Genomic DNA, 24,505 nt, shown 5'->3' on the forward strand with positions numbered 1-24,505 from the left:
CAGAGAAGAAACTGCAAGTTTCAGTTTCAGATAAGAAACTGCAAGTTTAGTTTCAGATGAGAAATTGCAACTTTCAGAGGCAGAGCATTTATATTAACACGGCCTTTTCAAACAGGGTTAACATCATGTTGTAATTTTATTCATGGTCGAAAATGGAACTACCAGCCATTTAACATCATGCTGATCAACATTCATGCATAGCAAATCTTCATATGATGCACAGTCAAAAACATATGCTATTTTCAAAATGCCAACACAATGTCGAGTGTGCGAAAAACAGAGAAAACTAGGGACGATGTTTTGGCAAGTGTTGGACGTGGTGTGCATAGATGACAATGGGGACCCACATATCAATAAAGGTAGAGGCAAAAAATTTGGAGATATTTTTCCTGCACAGGTGGAATCGAACCTGGCCGGAACAGCTGTCGGGTAGTGTCACCTGGCCACTAGGCTAGTTAAGTAGTTTCATTACTAATAAGGCACTTCCTCAGGTGGTTGGATCTCCTCCTGCGCCTTTGTGCGCTCGCCGCGACGCCGTTGTCTTCCGTTGTGAACATGCTGAACAAACGAGAGGAATCTGGAGAGGACTGTACGTGGAGAGGCGGACAGTTGGGACCCACCAGGTCTATGGCCGTACGCAAGCAAGTGCCTCATCAAAAAAATACTTCCTCCTAATGCTATACTAACGTTGGGGCCCACGGGTTTGTCAACATAGTTATATTTTTTTAGGTGCTTCAACGTAGTTACTATAGGAGATAAATTCACAACAAAGCCGGGGAGCTGGCAGGTATCATTTATTATCACTGGGGTAGCAAGTATCAGCTGGGTTTTGGGCTGCCCCGTCTAGGCTTTCTTTTTTAACATGTGTAGCCCACGACATGTCGGTTTGTATTTTCTTGAGGGCCTTCATGTATCGACCAGCCTATGGACCTCCCATCCAAGGTTTTATTTTTCCTGAAACATCAACAGCCCAATTTATGTATTTTTTTGAAGAAAACACAGAGGTCTGTTCTATTTTTGTATATAAGAATAGGAACGCGTGGTCCAACTTATGTTTCCCTTCTAACTATATTATATATATTTAAATTATTTTATATGTTATTATATTTTATTGTTATTGTCATCATATATTTAACAGATACTTATATATGTAAGAAAACAATATCCCACATCTTATTAACTTATAAAAATAATTTCTTAACAATAAAATCCTGGATTTTTTTGTCAACGAAAATCCTGGCGATTGTGTACAAAAGCTTGGTAAGATTTAAGGACCAATGTAATAATAAATCTCTTGTTATTTAAATATATTTATAACAAAATGCTCAACCCCTGTTTATTTTTTGATAACATTGCTGGCCCAGCCCAACATTATAATTAGAATCAGCCCAGCAAAATCGTGTATTTCGAGAAAGTGCAAATGGCCTGTAATTTTTTAGGAAAAAATAAATGGGCTGCTTGCACGCTACATTATTTGTTCACCTAGCCCAGCTAATGGACTGTAATTCAAAAAAAAGATCAAATTGACTGTAAATTCTACCCCGCAAAAAAAGACTATAAATTCTGAAAAAATGGGTTGAATACGTGCCACATTTTTGGAGGTTAAAATGTGGGACAATAGGTCGAAGCCAACGCAAGTTGTTGTCAACTTAGTCTACAAATGATTCTGACATCGTTAGCCATTGGATTTACATCCAACGACCAGCATCCATCTTCAATCTCTCGTCTTCTTACTCCAGCGCCGCCTGGACCACCTACTCCCGCCTCCTACTGCTAGCAGCTCTGCTTAGCACGCTTCATTGTGAAGCGCTACTCCACCGTTTGCCAGGCCATCCCTCCACCCCTCCACACCTCATGTTCTTCTCCACCGACTACCAAACCACACCGCACCAGAACCAGTTAACCCTCGTACACCTCTTTGTCTGCGACTCTACTCCCGCGTCTTCCCATCTCCGGCTCGTTGCTGTCCGGGGCCTCGCCATCGTCCACCACCTTGGATGCGCTCGGCGCGGAGTGGTCAACGTGGTCAACGAACGACACCATCAGAAGTAGACTGTGCGTGGAGAGGCTAACAGCTGGGTTAACAGATGCACGCAAGGAAATGCCTCCTTATTACGCGCAAAATAATGATTCCTCCACCTGACAGCTGGGACCCACCGGAAGGGCCTCTGTTTTTGATGAAAAAAACGTTCCTCCTTCTCACAGGTCGGACCCACTAGCTATATCTTCACACGCAAGGAAGTGCCTCCTTATTATGCACAAAAAAATGAATACCCCCTGCTAGCTGGGACCCACCATAGTGGGAGGCTGACTTGTGGGCCAACTAAGTTGACGGGGACGGAGGGCTTTATCAACTTAGTCAATATGAATGATTCTAGCTCCAGTGACCGTACGATGTCCATCCAACGGCCGTAGTGCTTCTTCAACCTTTGGTCTTCTTTCTCCAGCCGCCCAAACCAGCACCGGTCGTGCCGCCTGCTCCTGCCTCCCGTGGCCGGCTATGATGCTGCAGAGGCCTCACCGCCCCCTGCTACTCCCACCACTGGCCAGGCCATCCCTCTACTGACCCACACCCCCTGTTATTCTGCAGCGACGGCAGCCTCACACCGGAGCCGAACCAGTGAACCCTCATACTCCTCTACGCGTTTGTATCCACTACCGCGTCTTCCCCGGCTCCACGTCGTCCCCTTCTATGCCTCGCCTTCGTCTATTGCCTTGGTGCTCTCAGTGCGGCTTGGTCAACATGGTCAAGGAACGGCTTCCATCTGAAGAGTACTGTACGTTGATAGGCTGACAGCTGGGTCCATGGCAGCCGCAAGGAATTGGCTCCTTATTATGCACAAAATAATCATTCCTCCACCTGCCAGCAGGGACCCATTGGACGGGCCACTGTATTTCACAAAAAAAATGTTTCCCCCTGACTGCTGGGACCCGCCAGCTACATCTTCGCACGCAAGGAAGTGCGTCAATATTACGGCAAAAAAACGATTCGCCCCCCTAACTGCAGGGACCCACCAACTACATCTTCACACGCAAGGAAGTGCCTGACAGTTGGGACCCACCTGGTCGAAGCATATGTACCATTGTCATTCTGGTCGGGAACGTGTACGTACATACTGGTCGATGTAGAGGCGTGCACGTGTCGTAGTAGAGGCACGCACATAGCATGTACACGTACGTACAACAACCAGTGTGCAAGAAAGAAAATACGGCCACGTACGTACATACGGGCGGGGTCTCGAATTCCTACTCGCACATACATATGGCCAGGGCTCGTGTACATGGCCAGGTCAGAATGGAGAAACAGCATTATCGTCGTGTTCATGGGGAGCCAACCGACTGGGTCGGAACGAAATGGGTCGTCGTGTTCATCGAGAGGGCTTGGACGGAATAGCCGATGGAAACAAGGCCCGGCATATGATACGTCTCCAACGTATCTACTTTTCCAAACACTTTTGCCCTTGTTTTGGACTCTAACTTGCATGATTTGAATGAAACTAACCCGGACTGACGTTGTTTTTAGCAGAACTGCCATGGTGTTATTTTTTTGCAGAAACAGAAGTCCTCGGAATGACCTGAAAATCCACAAAGGTAAGTTTTGGAAAATATAAAAAATACTGGCAAAAGATGAAGGCCAGGGGGCCCACACCCTGTCCACGAGGGTGGGGGGCGTGCCCCCTCCCCCTTGGCGCGCCCCCCTGTCTTGTGGGCCCACTAATGCTCCACCGACCTCAACTCCAACTCCAGATATTCCGTTTCGCAGAGAAAAAAAATCAGAGAGGAAGTTTCATCGCGTTTTACGATATAGAGCCGCCGCAAAGCCCTAAAACCTCTCGAGAGGGCAGATCTGGAGTCCGTTTGGGGCTCCGGAGAGGGGGATTCGTCGCCATCGTCATCATCAACCATCCTCCATCACCAATTTCATGATGCTCACCGCCATGCATGAGTAATTCCATTGTAGGCTTGCTGGACGGTGATGGGTTGGATGAGATTTACCATGTAATCAAGTTAGTTTTGTTAGGGTTTGATCCCTAGTATCCATTATGTTCTGAGATTGATGTTGCTATGACTTTGCTATGCTAAATGCTTGTCACTAGGGCTTGAGTGCCATGATTTCAGATCTGAACCTATTATGTTTTCATGAATATATGTGAGTTCTTGATCCTATCTTGCAAGTCCATAGTCACCTATTATGTGTTATGATCCGACAACCCCGAAGTGACAATAATCAGGATACTTCTCGGTGATGACCGTAGTTTGAGGAGTTCATGTATTCACCAATTGCTAATGCTTTGGTCCGGTTCTCTATTAAAAGGAGGCCTTAATATCCCTTAGTTTCCACTAGGACCCCGCTGCCACGGGAGGGTAGGACAAAAGATGTCATGCAAGTTCTTTTCCATAAGCACGTGTGACTATATTCAGAATACATGCCTACATTACATTGATGAATTGGAGCTAGTTCTGTGTGACCCTATGTTATAGCTATTACATGAGGAATCGCATCTGACATAATTATCCATCACTGATCCATTGCCTACGAGCTTTTCATATAGTGTGCTTCGCTTATTTACTTTACCGTTGCTACTGTTACAATCACTACAATACTGATATCTTTACTTTTGCCACTGTTACCATTACTATCATACTACTTTGCTACTAAATACTTTGCTGCGGATACTAAGTTATCCAGGTGTGGTTGAACTGACAACTCAACTGCTAATACGTAAGAATATTCTTTGGCTCCCCTTGTGTTGAATCAATAAATTTGGGTTGAATACTCTACCCTCGAGAGCTGTTACGACCCCCTACACTTGTGGGTTATCAAGACTAATTTCTGGGCCGTTGCCGGGGAGCATAGCTCTATTCTTTGAGTCACTTGGAATTTATATCTGCAGATCACTATGAAGAACTTGAAAGATCAAAGAACTAAAATTTATCCCTGAACTACGAGGGGAGGTAAGGGACTGCCATCTAGCTCCGCACTAGATTCTCCTTCTGTTATGAGTAAGCCTGCGACACCTAAACCTGCTACTGCTAAGAATTCTGATATGTTGCATGTTATTGATGATGCCACTTCTTCTATGCATGATACTTATGATGAAACCACTTCTATGCTTGATACTACTGTGCCATTAGGTGAATTTCTTGATGAACAACTTACTAGGGCTAGGGAGAATGAAATTATTGAAAATGAAATTATTGATGAAAGCAATGATGAAAGTTCTCCCCCTAATTATGAATTGCCTGTTGTTCCTGAGGGTTATGTTATGGATGAAGAAACTGCTAGAGATTTTCTTGCTTGCAATGATAGATCAGATCTTAAGAAACTACTAGCTAAGCGGAAACAAAAGACTCTGAATGCAAGAATGAAACATGACCCTGCTTTTGCCACTTCACCTATCTTTGTTACTGATAAGGATTATGAATTCTCTGTTGATCCTAAGATTATTACTATAGTTGAATCCGATCCTTTCTATGGCACTGAATCTGAAACGGTAGTGGCACATCTTACTAAGTTAAATGATATAGCCACCCTTTTTACTAATGATTAAAAGTCTCGCTATTATTATATCCTTAAGATATTTCTGTTCGCACTAAAGGGTGATGCTTAGACATGGTTTAATTCGCTTGATCCTGGCTATGTGCGTAGTCCCGAAGATATGATTTATTACTTCTCTACTAAATATTTCCCTGCTCATAAGAAACAAGTCGCCTTGCAGGAAATATATAATTTGTGCAAATCGAAGAAGAGAGTCTCCCACAAGCTTGGGGGAGGCTTCTCCGATTACTTAATGCTCTGCCTGATCACCCTCTTAAGAAAAATGAAATACTTGATATCTTTTATAATGGACTATCTGATGCTTCCAAGGACCACTTGGATAGTTGTGCTGGTTGTGTTTTCAGGGAAAGAATAGTCGACCAAGCTGAATTGTTATTGAATAATATGTTGACAAATGAAAATAATTGGACTCTTCTTGAGCCAATTCCTAAGGCAATACCTGAACCAATTAAGCCAACTCCTGAGCCTATTCCTAAACCTACCTCGAAGAAGAGAGGTGTTCTATTTCTCAGTCCTGAAGATATGCAAGAGGCAAAGAAATCAATGAAAGAAAAAGGTAATAAAGCTGAAGACGTTAAGAATTTACCTCATGTTGAAGAGATACATTGTCTTAATATACCACCTGTCAAAGAAACACATCGTCTTGATGACCCGACATAGGTAGTGAAGGTAAAATCTCTCTATAGATATGATAAAGTTGAAATTCTGTCTACTAAGTTTCATAGCCAATGCTTAGATGAGTTTGATGACTTTATGGATAGACAAGCAAGTTTCAATGATTATGTTAGTAGACAGTTGAAAAATAATGCTTATATGATTGGACGCTTAAGTGATTATATGTCTAGAGTTAAGGGTGAACTTAAACTCACTAGTAAACATGCTTGTATGGTTACCACTCAAGATGAAAAAGTACTTAAGGCTCAGAATGAATTGCTAGATGAACTAAATAATAAACATGACTTTGCTGTTAGAGCGGCTACTAGAACTGGCAAAATGACTCAGGAACCTTTGTATCTTAAAGGCCACCCTAAGAGGATTGAACAAGATTCTCAGAATAATAATCTAGATGCTCCTAGTTCCTCTAAGAAGAAGATAAATAAAAGTGATAGGACTTTGCATGCTTCTAGTGAACCTAATGTAGAAAAACCTGAGAATCCTAGTGATACTTCTATCTCTGATGCTGAAACACAATCCGGAAATGAACATGAACCCGATAATAATGCTAATCATGATGTTCATGTAGATGCTCAACCTAGTAATAACAATGATATAGAAATTTAACCTGTTGTTGATCTTGATAACCCACAATCAAGAAATCAACGTTATGATAAGAGAGATTTTGTTGCTAGGAAACATGGTGGAGAATGAGAACCATGGGTTCAGAAACCCATGCCTTTTCCTCCTAAACCATCCAAGACAAAGGATAATGAGGACTTTGAGCGCTTAGCTGAAATGATTAGACCTATTTTTTTACGCATGCGCTTAACTGATATACTTAAAACAAACCCATATGCTAAATACATGAAAGGTATCTTCACTAATAAGAGGAAAATACCTGAAGCTGAAATTTCCACCATGCTTGCTAACTATACCTTTCAAGGTGGAATACCTAAGAAACTTGGTGATCCCGGAGTACCCACTATAACATGCTCCATCAAAAGAAATTATATTAAAACTGCCTTATGTGATTTAGGAGCCGGTGTGAGTGTTATGCCTCTTTCCTTGTACCGTAGACTTGAATTAAGTAAGTTGATACCTACTGAGATATCTTTGCAAATGGCTGACAAATCAACTGCTATACATGTTGGCATTTGTGAGGACGTGCATGTTGTTGTTGCGAATGCAACTATCTTAACAGACTTTGTCATTCTTGATATTCCTGAGGACGACAGTATGTCGATCATCCTTGGTAGACCCTTTTTAAACACTGTAGGTGCTGTTATTGATTGCAAAAAAGGAAATGTGACCTTTCATGTTAATGGAAATGAGCACACGGTACATTTTCTGAGGAAACAACCTCATGTTCACAGCATAAACTCTATTGGGAAAATTCCATCAATTATATTTGGAGGTTTTGAATTTCCTCTTCCTACTACAAAAAAAAGTATGATATTCCTATTATTGGGGATTTTCATATCCCCGTTGAGGTAACCTAGTGTCACTTTGAAATTTCTTCAGTTTTATGTGATTCGGAATGAGTTTGTTAACAAGACTTGATCAACCTTGTTAGTGGATTCCTTTTGATGATCATGAGATGGATGAAACTAGAAGGCACAACCTTCTGTACCCTCTCTTTACTTTTTGTTACTTAGAATAAATAAAGCAAAAATAGTTCTATCTGTCTGTTTTCTGAATTATTCACGCAATAAAAAATATCCCGGAAATAAAAGTGCTCCAAATGCCCTGCAAATTTAGTATGATTTTTTATAGAATATTTGAGGATTTTAGGCACTGAGAACACTTCAGGGGGGGTCAAGCACCTGGCCACGAGGGTGGAGGGTGCGCCCCTCCCCCTGGGCGCGCCCCCTATCTCGTGGGCCCACGGTGGACCCCCTCCACTTATTCCGGCACCCACACACTCCATCTTCCTGCCAAAAAAAAATCCCCATCTAGCTCAAGCACGAGTTCTAGCTCACTTTGCTGTAATTTTCGATCTCCTTGCTCAAAGCTCCATTGGCAAAACTGCTTTGGGAGATTGTTGCTTGGTATTTGACTTCTCCATTGGTCCAATTAGTTTTTGTTCTAGTGCGTTATCCATTGCAAAATCTTGCTGCCTTGGTGACCCTATTATTGAGCTTGCATGTTAAATTTATGAGGTCCCAAGTAATTTTAATGCATGATATAGGCTCTAGGCAATTGTAGGATTAGTTGCTATCAATCTTGTTCGGTTTGATTTACTTTTATTTTGAAGTTACTAAAATTTTTAGAATTTTCAGAAAAAGATGAAGAGGTGGCTCTTGAGGGGCTCTTCTAGCCAAGCCTCCAAGGATAAGCAAGTTAAGGAGAAAGAAAAGGACAAGTATAATCTTCCTCGCATAGCGGAAGTAAGGCCTTGTGAGTGGGCATGTGATAATTTCTTGAGAGCAGTTGGGATTTATGAAGACTTTTATTCTTTGGCTGAAAATGCTGGCCTCGTCGACTTCCTCCACGACCGGATCGAACAGTATCTCTTACTTACCAATACTTTCATGCAAAACTTTTACTATCATCCTAAGAATTCACCTCCTTCAGTATCTTTTCATTTATATGATGAAGCTAAGGAAATGTCATTACGTAATTTTTGCGCTGTTTGTAGAATACCCTTTGAGGGTAGCTTAGATGAACCACATCGTAAATATGTCGAGGGTTTCATTGATACTATTACTGTAGGTGAACCGAAGAAAGGTTCCGATGCAAGAATCACTAGCATACACTTTCCTGTTTTACGCTACTTTGCCATATTTGCTAGTCGATGCTTAATTGGTCGTGGAAATAGTGGAAACTTCAATGTTCTTGATATTGCTATTCGGCTCCATGCCTTATTTGGTGATAACACTTTTAGTATGGGTGCCATTATTGCTAAACGGTTAAGTCTAAACCATACCAAGGGCCCCATCTTTGGAGGCACCTATGCTGCATGCCTTGCTAAATACTTCGAGATGCCTATCAGACATGATGAGGAAGAGGAGACATCTTTGCCTCTTACCCTTTTAGATTACAGGAGCATGGTAGCGCATGAGTTTATTGTTTGCGATGATGATAAGATGCTCCTGTATAACCTGAGATTTAGTAAGAAACACAATGAGATTATTACCCTGCCTGCACCTTCTTTGTTTGATTTAACTGCAGATCATTACCGTGTCTCGCCGGAAGCAGTGTACGCATACCGAGGCCATACATCAGCTCCAGAACCTGAGCCGGAACCACTGGACCCATATCGTCCTTCATCTTATCAGTGGGATCCGAAGGAGATCTCCAACCGGTGGCAGTACGATGACACTCCTCAGTACACCGGGGAGAGTAGCCGCTACCCATGGGCATAGACCAACTCAGGCCAAAAGCCTATGTTTGGGGGAGTACGTATTTCTCACTGACTTTACATTCATGTTCACACACTATTCTAGTCGTCGGTGCTCATACTCTTTCCTTGTACTATCCATGCTAGTTTAAATTCTTTTTCTAGTTTTCTTCTTGTGTGTTTGATAAACCTTAAAGAAAAACCAAAACAAATTAGTTAGTTTAATTTCCATGCATGTAGTAATAATTAAAAGAAAAACCAAAAAGATTTCTTGTTCTTCTTTTACTTGTTGGGAGCTTTCTCGTGTAAATAGTTTTATTTATTTTTCTTTCCTTTGGGGGTCGAGAGTAGAAGACCATATTGAAAATGTTTAGCGGCTCTCATATGCATGATTGTTCATTTAATTTAGAGCCATATTACTTTGTCTTCTCTCTTGATTTGAATGCTTGCAGATTCTAGCTTAGTCCAATGCACGTGCACTCTTATTATTATACACAGCGTTCGGTCATGCAAGTGAAAGGAAATAATGACGATATATGATGGATTGATTGAGATGGGAGGAGCTGGTATGAACTCGACCTCTTTTGTTTTTGTAAAGATGATGAGTTCATCGTTCCTGATTCAGATTATTATGAATAAACATGATTGCAATGACATTTAGAGACTATAGTTGCTTATGCCAAGCTTAATTAGCTATGAGTTATAATGGTTTACCTTGCGTGCCAACATGCTATTAAAATGATTGTAATGTGGTATGATGATATGGTATCCTCCTTTGAACGAATTGAGTGACTCGACTTGGCACATGTTCACGCATGTAGTTGAAACAAAATCAACATAGCCTTCACGATATTTATGTTCATGGTGGATTATATCCTACTCATGCTTTCACCTAGTGTAAATTAATTTTAATGCATGTTCATGACTGTTGTCGCTCTCTCAGTTGGTCGCTTCCCAGTCTTTTGCTAGCCCTCACTTGTACTAAGCGGGAATACTGCTTGTGCATCCAAACTCCATAAACCCCAAAGTTAGTCCATATGAGTCCACCATAAATTCCTATATGCGGTATCTACCTGCCGTTCCAAGTGAATTTGTATGTGCCAAACTCCAAACCTTCAAATGAAATTCTGTTTTGTATGCTCGAGCAGCTCATGTTCCAACTAGGGTTGTTTGTATCTTCCATGCTAGGTGGGTTATTCTCAAGGGGAGTGGACTTCGCTCCTCATTCACGAGAAAATGGCTGGTAATCGGGATGCCCAGTCCCATGATCAAAAAGATCAAAGCAAATCAAAATAATTAAAAGAAAACTCCCCCAGGACTATTGTTAGTTGGAGGCACTCATTGTTTCGAGGAAGCCATGGATTGATGCTTGTTGGTGGTGGGGGAGTATAAACTTTACCATTCTGTTTGGGAACCGCCTATAATGCATGTAGAATGGAAGATAGCGTCATCTCATAGTTGTTGCGTTGACAGTGAAAGTATGCCGCTCAAAATATTATTTATCTCTCTATTTTAAAATCGAGCTCTGGCACCTCTACAAATCCATGCTTCCCTCTGCGAAGGGCCTATCTATTTAATTTTATGTTGAGTCATCACCCTCTTATTAAAAAGCACCCGCTAGAGAGCACACTGTCATTTGTATGCATTACTATTAGTTTATATCGGGTATGACTTGACTGGATCTCTTTTACCATGAATTAAAATGTTTAGTCAGTCCTTGATCTTTAAAGGTGCTCTGCATTTATGTTTTGCGGTCTCAGAAAGGGCTAGCAAGATACCATCTTGTTATATCATATTATGGCTATTTTGAGAAAGTGTTGTCATCCGAGTTTTATTATTATTGCTCGCTAGCTGATTATATTATTGATATGAGTAAATATGAGACATAAGTGTTATTGTGAATGTGGTTAGTTCATAATATTTGCTGAAACCTTGAATGCTGGCTTTACATATTTACAACAACAAGAGCAAACAGAGTTTGTAAAAGTTTTTCTTTATCATTTTCAGTTTATCAACTGAATTGCTTGAGGACAAGCAAAGGTTTAAGCTTGGGGGAGTTGATACGTCTCCAACGTATCTACTTTTCTAAACACTTTTTCCCTTGTTTTGGACTCTAACTTGCATGATTTGAATGAAACTAACCCGGACTGACGCTGTTTTAGCAGAACTGCCATGGTGTTATTTTTGTGCAGAAACAAAAGTTCTCAGAATGACCTGAAAATCCACGGAGATAAGTTTTGGAAAATATAAAAAATACTGGCAAAAGATGAAGGCCAGGGGGCCCACACCCAGTCCACGAGGGTGGGGGGCGCGCCCCTCCCCCTGGGTGCGCCCCCTATCTCGTGGGCCCCCTGATGCTCCACCGACCTCAACTCCAACTCCATATATTCCGTTTTGCGGAGAAAAAAATCAAAGAGGAAGTTTCATCGCATTTTACGAAAAGGAGCCGCCGCCAAGCCCTAAAACCTCTCGGGAGGGCTGATCTGGAGTCTGTTCAGGGCTCCGGAGAGGGGGATTCGTCGCTATCATCATCATCAACCATCCTCCATCACCAACTTCATGATGCTCACTGCCGTGCGTGAGTAATTCCATCGTAGGCTTGCTGGACGATGATGGGTTGGATGAGATTTACCATGTAATCAAGTTAGTTTTGTTAGGGTTTGACCCCTAGTATCCACTATGTTCTGAGATTGATGTTGCTATGACTTTGCTATGCTTAATGCTTGTCACTAGGGCCCGAGTGCCATGATTTCAGATCTGAACCTATTATATTTTCTTGAATATATGTGAGTTCTTGATCCTATCTTGCAAGTCTATAGTCACCTATTATGTGTTATGATTCGACAACCCCGAAGTGACAATAATCGGGATACTTCTCGGTGATGACCGTAGTTTGAGGAGTTCATGTATTCACTAAGTGCTAATGCTTTGGTCCGGTTCTCTATTAAAAGGATGCCTTAATATCCCTTAGGTTCCACTAGGACCCCGCAACCACGGGAGGGTAGGACAAAAGATGTCATGCAAGTTCTTTTCCATAAGCTCGTGTGACTATATTCGGAATACATGCCTACATTACATTGATGAATTGGAGCTAGTTCTGTCTCACCCTATGTTATAGCTACTACATGACGAATCACATCCGACATAATTATCCATCACTGATCCATTGCCTACGAGCTTTTCATATATTGTGCTTCGCTTATCTACTTTACTGTTTCTACTGTTACAATCACTACAATACTGCTATCTTTACTTTTTGCCACTGTTACCATTACTATCATACTACTTTGCTACTAAATACTTTGCTGCGAATACTAAGTTATCGAAGTGTGGTTGAATTGACAACTCAACTGCTAATCTTAAGAATATACTTTGGCTACCCTTGTGTCGAATCAATAAATTTGGGTTGAATACTCTACCCTCGAAAGCTATTGCAATCCCCTACACTTGTGGGTTATCAGCATACTGCACAACGGAGTAAACGTGTAACGCCCCGGATACAACTTTCCATATTCGTAACTCCGACTCTTGCCATTTACGGCTATGTGATTTTTTATTTCCTCCGTGGTTGGGTTTTTATCTGTTGTTTTGCATTTTGTTCTTGTTATGCATCTCATCTCATGTCATCATTCGCATTGCATCGGCATCGTTTTCATAAAACTTGCATTTGTTCGGGTTCTGCCGGTTCTCTCCGTTGTCCGTTCTGAGCCAGACACTCTCGCACGTGCCCGCGGCACCTCCGAAATATATTTTATTAGTGGCATAAAAATGTTCTCGGAATGGGTTGCAACTTGGCGTGCGGTCTTATTATAGTGTAGACAGACCGCCTGCCAAATTTCATCGCATTTGGAGTCCGTTTGATAGCCCAACCGTCATCTGTAGCGGCACCATTGCCGGTTTAATCGTCGGATGTTTCGGTCTCCGAAACTACCGTCGGGCCTCTCTTTCTCTCCTCTTCTCTCAGCCCAACCCCTCTTCTCAGCCCACCTGCAGCCCACCTAAACCCCCCTCCGTTCCTGATCGTCGGATCGCGATCGGAGGCTCCGAAACGCTCCCAAAACCCCTAACCCTAGTCTCCTTTTCTATTTATAGACGCCTCCCCTGCCATTTTTGGCCTCCTACCAACCCCCTCCTCAATTCCCGCAACCAGCCGCCGCTCCCTCCTCGTTTTCAGTGCCGGTGCACTCCCCCGCCACCAAGTGTCGCCGCCCCATTCGCTGCGCCGCCGCCAGCCGCTGCCTCCACCAACCACCGGGCGCCACTTGGCGTCTCCACGTCCTCCCGCGCCTCCCACCGCGCAGGGCCCGTCGGAGCCCATCCGCGGCCTGCCACCGGGCCGAATCGGGCCCGCTGCCCGTGCCGCCTGCGCCTCGAGCGGTCGTCCTCGAGCTCCCCGCCGGAGCCCCTTCGCTGCTTCGCGTCGCTGCCGTCTCGCCGTGATCCGCCGCGCCCCAGATCGCCGGCCAACTCGCCTTCCTCTCCTTTCCTCCTCATCATTCCCCTCTCTCTAATCCTCTCGCTCTCCCTCTCTCCCCTTGCAGGGAACCACCGCCGCCATGGTTTCTCACCTCCGCGCCTGGAGTCGGCCCCTCCGGCTAGATCCGGCCTCTGCCGGCCCCTCCCTTGCCGGATCCAGCCGATCCGCCCCCATTCCGGACCCCGCCGACCTCCGCCGCCCGCCACCTCGTCTCCGGCAGTCCTGCCGCACCCAGCCCCGCCGAAGCCGCGCGTGCTCCTGTGCGAGCGGGAGGACGAGTCCCCGTTCCAGATCTCCAGCGTCGCTGTTGACCGCGCCCGTTCGTGGGCCCGCGTCTCCACCCCGCGGCCCAGTCCGACTCCGTCCTCCCCAGCGCCGGCCTGCCCAGTTCCTTCGCCTCCTGGGCCAGATCCAAGCCGGCCCGCGTCCGACCTCCCCAGCTGCAGCCCAGCCTCTCCACCGACCGGCCCATGAGGCCTGGTGAGCAGCCCCCACCCCCTGTGCACTTTTGGGCCCACCTACAGATTCGGCCCGCATGTGTTTTTTTCCTGTTCAGCGAATTTGTCCATTTATCCAGAGTTTGCCTGTTTTACAGAAAACCCCTTGCACTTCATGCATTTAATTACTCACAAACCGTGCATCGGATTAAAATGATTCAAACATGTAAAATGCTTAGAATTTTGTGTAGATTAATAATTTGCCACTTTCATCCATGTTAAATATGTTTAAAATGTTGTTTGTTTAAATTTGCTTAAATCACATGCTAAAATGATTTATTTCATAACTAAATAACCGTAGCTCGGAATTAAATGTTCTTTATATGTAAATGGGGTGGAAAAATGCCTAGTTTAACATGGTTTAGGGCAGAACTGTACCAAAACTAAAATATGGACATGGGGATTTTCCGGAATTGTTGTTTGTTGTTCCGGCCGCATTTAAACTTGCCTAAATAGTTAGTTTTCATATGCTTCACCCCTTGCCATGTTTAACAATATTTAATATTGTTGAGTACCTAACCGGGAGTGAACTTAATAATTGATGTGGTGTTTCATCAATATGCAACTCGTTGCATATTGAGCTCCACTTAACTTGTAGTATTGTTTGTTGCACTTTGCCATGCCATGCCTATTTAAACCGGACATGCATCATACTTGATTGTCCATCATGCCATGTTTATGCTTGTGTGTTTACCATGTTGTTTACTTCTTTCCGGTTCGCTTCTCTCGGTAGCTTCGGTTTTGTTCCGGAGTTGTGAGGATTCATTCGACTACGTCTGTTTGTCTTCTTCATGGACTCGTTCTTCTTCCTAGCGGGATTTTAGGCAAGATGACCGTTACCCTGGATCTCACTACTATCATTGCTATGCTAGTTGCTTCGTTCTATCGCTATGTTGCGCTACCTATCACCTGTTTATCAAGCCATCCCAAATTGCCATGAACCTCTAACCTTTGACACCTTTCCTATGCAAACCATTGTTTTCGCTATGTTACCGCTTTTGCTCAGCCCCTCTTATAGCGTTGTTAGTTGCAGGTGAAGTTGAAGATTTCTCCATGGTGGACAGGATTTTGGTTGGGATATCACAATATCTCTTATATTATTAATGCACCTATATACTTGGTAAAGGGTGGAAGACTCGGCCTTTTGCCTGGTGTTTTGTTCCACTCTTGCCGCCCTAGTTTCCGTCATACCGGTGTTATGTTCCTGGATTTTGCGTTCCTTACGCGGTCGGGTGATTTATGGGACCCCCTTGACAGTTCGCTTTGAATAAAACTCCTCCAGCAAGGCCCAACATTGGTTTTACCATTTGCCTCACCACCACCTACTTTTCCCTTGGGAGTCGCTCTCTCGAGGGTCATCTTTATTTTAGCCCCCCCGGGCCAGTTCTTGTCTAAGTGTTGGTCCGAACCGAGCAGCCTACGGGGCCACCTCGGGGCAACTCGAGGGCTGGTTTTACTCGTAGCTTGACTTATCCGGTGTTGCCCTGAGAACGAGATATGTGCAGATCCTATCGGGATTGTCGGCGCATCGGGCGGCTTTGCTGGTCTTTTTTTACCATTGTCGAATGTCTTGTAAACCGGGATTCCGACTCTGATCGGGTCTTCCTGGGAGAAGGTCTATTCCTTCGTTGATCGCGAGAGCTTGTCATGGGCTAAGTTGGGACACCCCTGCAGGGTATAATCTTTCGAAAGCCGTGCCTGCGGTTATAGGCAGATGGGAATTTGTTAATGTCCGGTTGTAGATAACTTGACACCAGATCCGAATTAAAACGCATCAACCGCGTGTGTAGCCGTGATGGTCTCTTCTCGGCGGAGTCCGGGAAGTGAACACGGTTTCTGGGTTATGTTTGACGTAAGTAGGAGTTCAGGATCACTTCTTGGTCATTACTAGTTGACGACCGTTCCGCTTGCTCTCTTCTCGCTCTTATTTGCGTATGTTAGCCACCATATATGCTTAGTCGCTGCTGCAGCCTCACCACTTTACCCCTTCCTTTCCCTTTAAGCGTTGCTAGTCTTGATACCCATGGTAATGGGATTGCTGAGTCCTCGTGGCTCATAGATTACTACAACAACAGTTGCAGGTACAGGTTATGCGATGATCATGACGCAAGAGCGATGCTTGCTTGCGTTGAGTTCTTCTTCTGCTTCTTATTCGATCAGGGGATAGGTTCCAGGTCGGCAGCCTGGGATAGCAGGGTGGATGTCGTTTGAGTTTCTGTTTGTGATTCATCCGTAGTCGGATGATGCTCTTATGTATTGTGATGTTGTATTTGTGTGGCATTGTATGCCCCTTGTATGTATCCCCATCTATTATGTAATGTTGATGTAATGATATCCACCTTGTAAAAGCGTTCCAATATGCGGGTCTATCCTTGGTGGGACCTTCGAGTTCCTTTTGGATAGGGTCGCATATTGGGCGTGACAAGTTGGTATCAGAGCCTCGACTGACCTTAGGAGCCCCTTGATTGTTGGCTGTTGTTGAGTCTAGAAGAAAACTATTTTTGAGTCTTAGGATTATATATATATCAGAGAGTAGGATTCTTTTTACTCCTCAGCCCCCTTCGTCGCTCTGGTGAGGTCTCCTGACGTAGATGTTTTGTCTTTCCTCTCCTCAAATTTCACTAAAAATTTTAGGATCACGCGGGTATCTTGGAATCGTTCCGATGGTTTTGTGACGAGAGCATTGTTCTTGGTGCCTCCTGTCTATTATGTGGCATTGACCCGGGGAGTTGAGCTCCGAGGTGTTGTCGTCACAATTTTATCGTTGCAGTTCTGGAATACCTGAGTTTTGCCGACATCGAAAATCTCTTTTATGCAGTTGTTGGTGAGATAACCTCGACGCCACCCAGTACTGGGGAGTTCAGGAGTATTGCCATAACTCATATAACTGATGCTTTTCAAAGGTTGAGGTACACGATTTCCAGAGTTTTCTTGGTTATGTGTTGACGGATGGATACAGCTGGATGTAAGAATTGTTAGTTTGGGTGAGTTATATTGCTACCCCTGTATCCCCAACACCAGATTGCATAACCAGAAAGTTTCGGGAGTTTATAGGTGGGAATTCAAGTAGCTCGTAGGATATCTTTCCAACAGACACATGATACGATATGGTATCTATCATATGTATTTGTTCCGACTTATTCTACAAGCCAAAATCCTTTGTTTTGTTTTATTTGTGGTATTCGAGTTGCTTCGAAGTCAAATGTTGAATCCATACCTTTCCTAAACGGTGTTCTCATATTGCTATGTGAGTACTAATCCTTCTTGATCATCGAGGTCGTCATGTTAATTCTTCTCCAACCGGTGTGCTTCTCTTCAAGTGGAGCCGATCATTTTTAACATCCGCAAGATCAATTCTAAGTTTTCTCAATGGTGTTTGTTCCATTTTCCCCAAGATGCCTTTGTTTTCCCACCCTCCCACCCTTTTTCTTCAAGGACTCAGATATCTTAATCAAGTATCCATCTTATGGATGTGAAGTCTCTTCACTCTTTTCAATCAATGTTCTTATCCGGTGATTTCCCAAGAAGATGCTCAACAGTTTTAAGTTCGTCATTCTTCATTCTCGTATTCTTCTCCGGTGGATTAATTTCAAGCTTTCAGTGTTGATCATATTCTTTTCCTCGTGTCAATTGCTTTTTCATAACGGTGCACCTCTTAATCATTCACTTCTTCCTATTCATTTGTTCTGGAGTGCTGAAGATATCTCAAAAGACTTGTGTTTCCATTCTCAATCCGTTCAAGATATTTTGAGGTTGTTATCTCATTCAAGCCATTTAATTTAACCGGTGCAACCTCTCTTAAAATTGTTCAACGGTGTTTTTCTTTTGAGTGGGCCCTAACCGACAGGTCTTTTCCCAGGATCTTACCTGGCTCTTCTAATTTTCCCGGAGCCATTCTCAAATTCTTTTCAAGTGTGACGTAAGAATGAATTTCATCAGTCAGATGTTTTCCAAGATAGCAAATTATTTTTCCTTGTTGGCTCAACCTCTTTGTTTTTCATTCTCCCGGAGTATCTCCAAAATTCAGGGTGGTTCTCGTCATCATTCTCAACATTTGAAGACCAAAGAAGTGTTTCCTCTAAATCTTGCTCCATTCTCTTCAAGATTCATGGTTCTAGCTTCATGCCATCCTCATAATTGTTTTCGATTGTGAGAATTCTTTTCACCCATCCAAAGCATTTCGTGAGTTCTTTCCATTTTATTCCTACGAAGGCCATCATTTCGGGCTTATTCATTCTCAGCTTTTAGCTCTCCTTCTCCATATTCTACCGGTGCATCATTCAAGTATTCTCTAATAAGCTCATGATCTCTTCGTTCACTTGTATCTAAATCCCCTCAAGTATCTTCATTCTTTCGGGTGAATTGTGCCTTTGCTACTTTCATTTTCAATTCTTACGGTGGTTCGTTCAAGATTTCACTTCCTTTGTTATCATATCAATTCATTTGTTCTTTTTAATCCCACCGGTGGTTCCATCAACACCTTCTCAAGTTTACGCTATATCCCTCTTAATCATTTCTACGAGAATAAGTAGTATGCCAAATCCGTTGCTTGTCATCAATTTAAATTGGTGAAGGATAGGCATAACGTAATTCTTATTATTGTTTCATCCAAGTAATCTAGTTTCTTCTTTCCAGAGTTGTTCATCATGTCACATTTCCCGGTTCGAGATGTTTCATCTTTTCTTTTCCGGAGCAAGTTTTCCGCATTATCTCGTCGCGAAGCTTCATCTAAATCATCACAAGGCTCACCTTGTTCTTTCAACTTCTCTTTCTTTCTATCATTCTTTCATTACCGGAGTTCTTCATGGAGGCCCTACATGATGGTTCATCAAGGATTCCTTTCATTCTCATTTTGTTCTTCAAGACTTCTCTCGAAGTTATGACCCGCCAAGCTATACTCTAAAATAAACATGGTGCTAAACACATGTTTTGTTTTGAGGCGTTCAAGCATTCTTCATCTTGCATTCCGAAGTGCAATTCTTTCTACCTTATCTTTTGAGGTGGTGTTATATCATTCTTGACAATTTTCATTCATGTTTCGCGATTCACATATTGTCAAGAACGAGGTATTTTAAATCCATCAATCTCTTCTTTGGAGTTATCTTGGTATAGATTTCACCTAAAGCCTTCCCTAAGGAATGTTGCTATTTGTGGTGCTTATCAATGATCCAAGTTCTTCATTTATCCTCCCGGTGAAATTAGTTTCTCGTCTCCTTGTTGATATCAATCCAATCATTTGTTTCCGTTGGTGGCAGAAGCTCACCTCATAATTTTGAGAAGTTTTCCATAAGCCCACTACAAGATTATTTGTTTCGTTGTTGGTTTTCCAACGACTCCGTTATAACCTTCTCGGAAGGATGCTTTCCAAGCTCACTTGTGGAAGAAGTTGGCATTTTCTCCTCCATTCTGTTATTCCAATGATCTAACTTCTATTCTTTCGTCCCGAAGGCATTGTGATGTTGCTCTCTTCACCCATCATCTCGTTTTGTCAAGATCATGTTCTTTTCGTGCTTATCCATTTAACCAGAGTGTTGTGTTCTCATTCAAGTTCTTTCATCTTGTCAAGTTTTGCCTCTCTTTTCAACCGGAGTGCTGTCTGAAATTCTTCTTACCCATTATGCAATTCTTTCAATAGTTCCGGAGGCAGTGTGTTGTTGATTTCATCAAGTATCATCTCATCTTCTCAAGTTCATATTCTATTCCTCCCAATTCCAACCGGAGTGATGTCTTAATTGATATTTGTCATTCCTTGTACATCTCGTTTCAACCGGAGTGCTTGCATGTACTTCTTGTCCATTGTAACCCTTTTCTTATGTCTTTCAACCCCCAAGGTTCACATGGTGTTCCTTGTTTCTATTTTCTACCGCAGTGCTCTCAATTGTGTTCAACTCCGTTGTGTTCTTTCTTTCAACTTTTCAACCTCTCAAGGTTTGTGGTTTCACTCGTTTTTCGAAGAAGCAACTTAGTTTACCTCCTCTCTTCCTCTTCCTTTTCCCTCTGGTGCCATCCTAGATCTCGGGACGAGATCCTCTCGTAGTGGTGGAGTGTTGTAACGCCTCGGATACAACTTTCTATATTCGTAACTCTGACTCTTGCCATTTCCGGCTATGGGATTTTTTATTTCCTCCGTGGTTGGGTTTTTATCTGTTGTTTTGCATTTTGTTCTTGTTATGCATCTCATCTCATGTCATCATTCGCATTGCATCGGCATCGTTTTCATAAAACTTGCATTCGTTCGGGTTCTGCCGGTTCTCTCCGTTGTCCATTCTGAGCCACACATTCTCGCACGCGCCCGCGGCACCTCCGAAATATATTTTATTAGTGGCATAAAAATGTTCTCGGAATGGGTTGCCACTTGTCGTGCAGTCTTATTATAGTGTAGACACACCGCCTGCCAAATTTCATCGCATTCGGAGTCCGTTTGATAGCCCAACCGTCATCCGTAGAGGCACCGTTGCCCGTTTAATCGTCGAATGTTTCGGTCTCCGAAACTACCTCCGGGCCTCTCTTTCTCTCCTCTTCTCTCAGCCCAACCCCTCTTCTCAGCCCACCTGCAGCCCACCTAAACCCCCCTCCGTTCCTGATCGTCGGATCGCGATCGGAGGCTCCGAAATGCTCCCAAAACCCCTAACCCTAGCCTCCTTTTCTATTTATAGACGCCTCCCCTGCCATTTTTGGCCTCCTACCAATCCCCTCCTCAATTCCCGCAGCCAGCCGCCGCTCCCTCCTCGTTTTCAGCGCCGGTGCACTCCCCCGCCGCCAAGTGTCGCCGCCCCATTCGCTGCGCCGCCGCCAGCCGCTGCCTCCACCAACCACCGGGCGCCACTTGGCATCTCCACATCCTCCCGCGCCTCCCACCGCGCAGGGCCCGTCGGAGCCCATCCGCGGCCCGCCGCCGGGCCGAATCGGGCCCACTGCCCATGCCGCCTGCGCCTCGAACGGTCGTCCCCGAGCTCCCTGCCGAAGCCCCTTCGCTGCTTCGCGTCGCCGCCGTCTCGCCGTGATCCGCCGCGCCCCAGGTCGCCGGCCAAGTCGCCTTCCTCTCCTTTCCTCCTCATCTTCCCCTCTCTCTAATCCTCTCGCTCTCTCTCTCTCCCCCTTGCAGGGAACCGCCGCCGCCATGGTTTCTCACCTCCGCGCCCGGAGTCGGCCCCTCCGGCTAGATCCGGCCTCTGCCGGCCCTTCCTTGCCGGATCCGGCCGATCCGCCCTCATTCCGGACCCCGCCGACCTTTGCCGCCCGCCACCTCGTCTCCGACGAGTCCTGCCGCACCCAGCCCCGCCGAAGCCGCGCGTGCTCCTGTGCGAGCGGGAGGACGAGTCCCCGTTCCAGATCTCCAGCATCGCCGTTGACTGCGCCCGTTCGTGGGCCCGCGTCTTCACCCCGCGGCCCAGTCCGACTCCGTCCTCCCCAGCGCCGGCCTGCCCAGTTCCTTCGCCTCCTGGGCCAGATCCAAGCCGGCCCACATCCGACCTCCCCAGCTGGAGCCCAGCCTCTCCACCGACCGGCCCATGAGGCCTGGTGAGCAGCCCCACCCCCTATGCACTGTTGGGCCCACCTACAGATTCGGCCCGCATGTGTTTTTTTCCTGTTCAGCGAATTTGTCCATTTATCCAGAGTTTTCCTGTTTTACAGAAAACCCCTTGCACTTCATGCATTTAATTACTCACAAACCGTGCATCGGATTAAAATGATTCAAACATGTAAAATGCTTAGAATTTTGTGTAGATTAATAATTTGCCACTTTCATCCATGTTAAATATGTTTAAAATGTTGTTTGTTTAAATTTTCTTAAATCACATGCTACCTATCACCTGTTTATCAAGCCATCCCAAATTGCCATGAACCTCTAACCTTTGACACCTTTCCTATGCAAACCATTATTTTGGCTATGTTACAGCTTTTGCTCAGCCCCTCTTATAGCATTGCTAGTTGCAGGTGAAGTTGAAGATTTCTCCATGGTGGACAGGATTTTGGTTGGGATATCACAATATCTCTTATATTATTAATGCACCTATATACTTGGTAAAGGGTGGAAGACTCGGCCTTTTGCCTGGTGTTTTGTTCCACTCTTGCCGCCCTAGTTTCCGTCATACCGGTGTTATGTTCCCGGATTTTGCGTTCCTTACGCGGTCGGGTGATTTATGGGACCCCCTTGACAGTTTGCTTTGAATAAAACTCCTCCAGCAAGGCCCGACATTGGTTTTACCATTTGCCTCACCACCACCTACTTTTCCCTTGGGAGTCGCTCTCTCGAGGGTCATCTTTATTTTAGCCCCCCCGGGCCAGTGCTTGTCTAAGTGTTGGTCCAAACCGAGTAGCCTGCGAGGCCACCTCGGGGCAACTCGAGGGCTGGTTTTACTCGTAGCTTGACTTATCCGGTGTTGCCATGAGAACGAGATATGTGCAGATCCTATCGGGATTGTCGGCGCATCGGGCGGCTTTGCTGGTCTTGTTTTACCATTGTCGAAATGTCTTGTAAACCGGGATTCCGAGTCTGATCGGGTCTTCCTGGGAGAAGGTCTATTCCTTCGTTGATCACGAGAGCTTGTCATCGGCTAAGTTGGGACACCCCTGCAGGGTATAATCTTTCGAAAGTCGTGCCTGCGGTTATAGGCAGATGGGAATTTGTTAATGTACAGTTGTAGATAACTTGACACCAGATATGAATTAAAACGCATCAACCGCGTGTGTAGCCGTGATGGTCTCTTCTCGGCGGAGTCCGGGAAGTGAACACGGTTTCTGGGTTATGTTTGACTTAAGTAGGAGTTCAGGATCACTTCTTGGTCATTACTAGTTGACGACCATTCCGCTTGCTCTCTTCTCGCTCTTATTTGCGTATGTTAGCCACCATATATGCTTAGTCGCTGCTGCAGCCTCACCACTTTACCCCTTCCTTTCCCTTTAAGCTTTGCTAGTCTTGATACCCATGGTAATGGGATTGCTGAGTCCTCGTGGCTCACAGATTACTACAACAACAGTTGCAGGTACAGGTTATGCGATGATCATGACGCGAGAGTGATGCTTGCTTGCATTGAGTTCTTCTTCTGCTTCTTCTTCGATCAGGGGATAGGTTCTAGGTCGGCAGCCTGGGATAGCAGGGTGGATGTCGTTTGAGTTTCTGTTTGTGATTCATCCGTAGTCGGATGATGCTCTTATGTATTGTGATGTTGTATTCGTGTGGCATTGTATGCCCCTTCTATGTATCCCCATCTATTATGTAATGTTGATGTAATGATATCCACCTTGCAAAAGCGTTCCAATATGCGGGTCTATCCTTGGTGGGACCTTCGAGTTCCTTTTGGATAGGGTCGCATATTGGGCGTGACAAAACGGCCTTGCGTTCGACCGGCCACGGTCGAAACGGGATCCTGTTCACCGGGAGGGGTTTGGCATACCGGCAAACGGAGGAAACAGACTTCTATTGGACCTCCTATGGTCGAATTGGGGTCCTGTTGATCGGGAGGGGTTTGGCGTACCGCAAAACAAAGGAAAAGGACTTGTGTTGGGATGCTACGGTCGAAATGGGGGTCTTGTTCATCGGGAGGGGTGTGGCGTACCACAAAATGGGACTTCACGGGATACTATTTATCTCCATCGTCGACCTCCTCCAGCCTCCACGGGCTACTGTTCCTCCATCGTCGACCTACTCCAGCCTCCACCTGCGACTGTTCATCCACGGGCTCCTGTTCATCCAGCCTCCACCGGGCGCTACTCCACCGGCTACTGTTCAACCAGCCCTCTCCACGGGCTCTTGTTCAACCACCCCTCCATGGGCTACTATTCATCTAGCCCTCCACCGGCTACTGTTCAACCAGCCCTCCACCGGCTACTGTTCAACCTTCCCTCCACGGGGTCGAGTTCATCCAGCCCTCCATGGGGTCCTGTTCATCTACACCCAAACGGCTCGATCGATCGGGGTCCTGTTCATCCAGTGGCAACACCACTGGCTCCTGTACATCCAACCCCCACCG

The sequence above is a fragment of the Triticum dicoccoides genome, chromosome 4B (genome assembly GCF_002162155.2).
Source record: "Triticum dicoccoides isolate Atlit2015 ecotype Zavitan chromosome 4B, WEW_v2.0, whole genome shotgun sequence".
Classification (NCBI taxonomy): Eukaryota; Viridiplantae; Streptophyta; class Magnoliopsida; order Poales; family Poaceae; genus Triticum; species Triticum dicoccoides.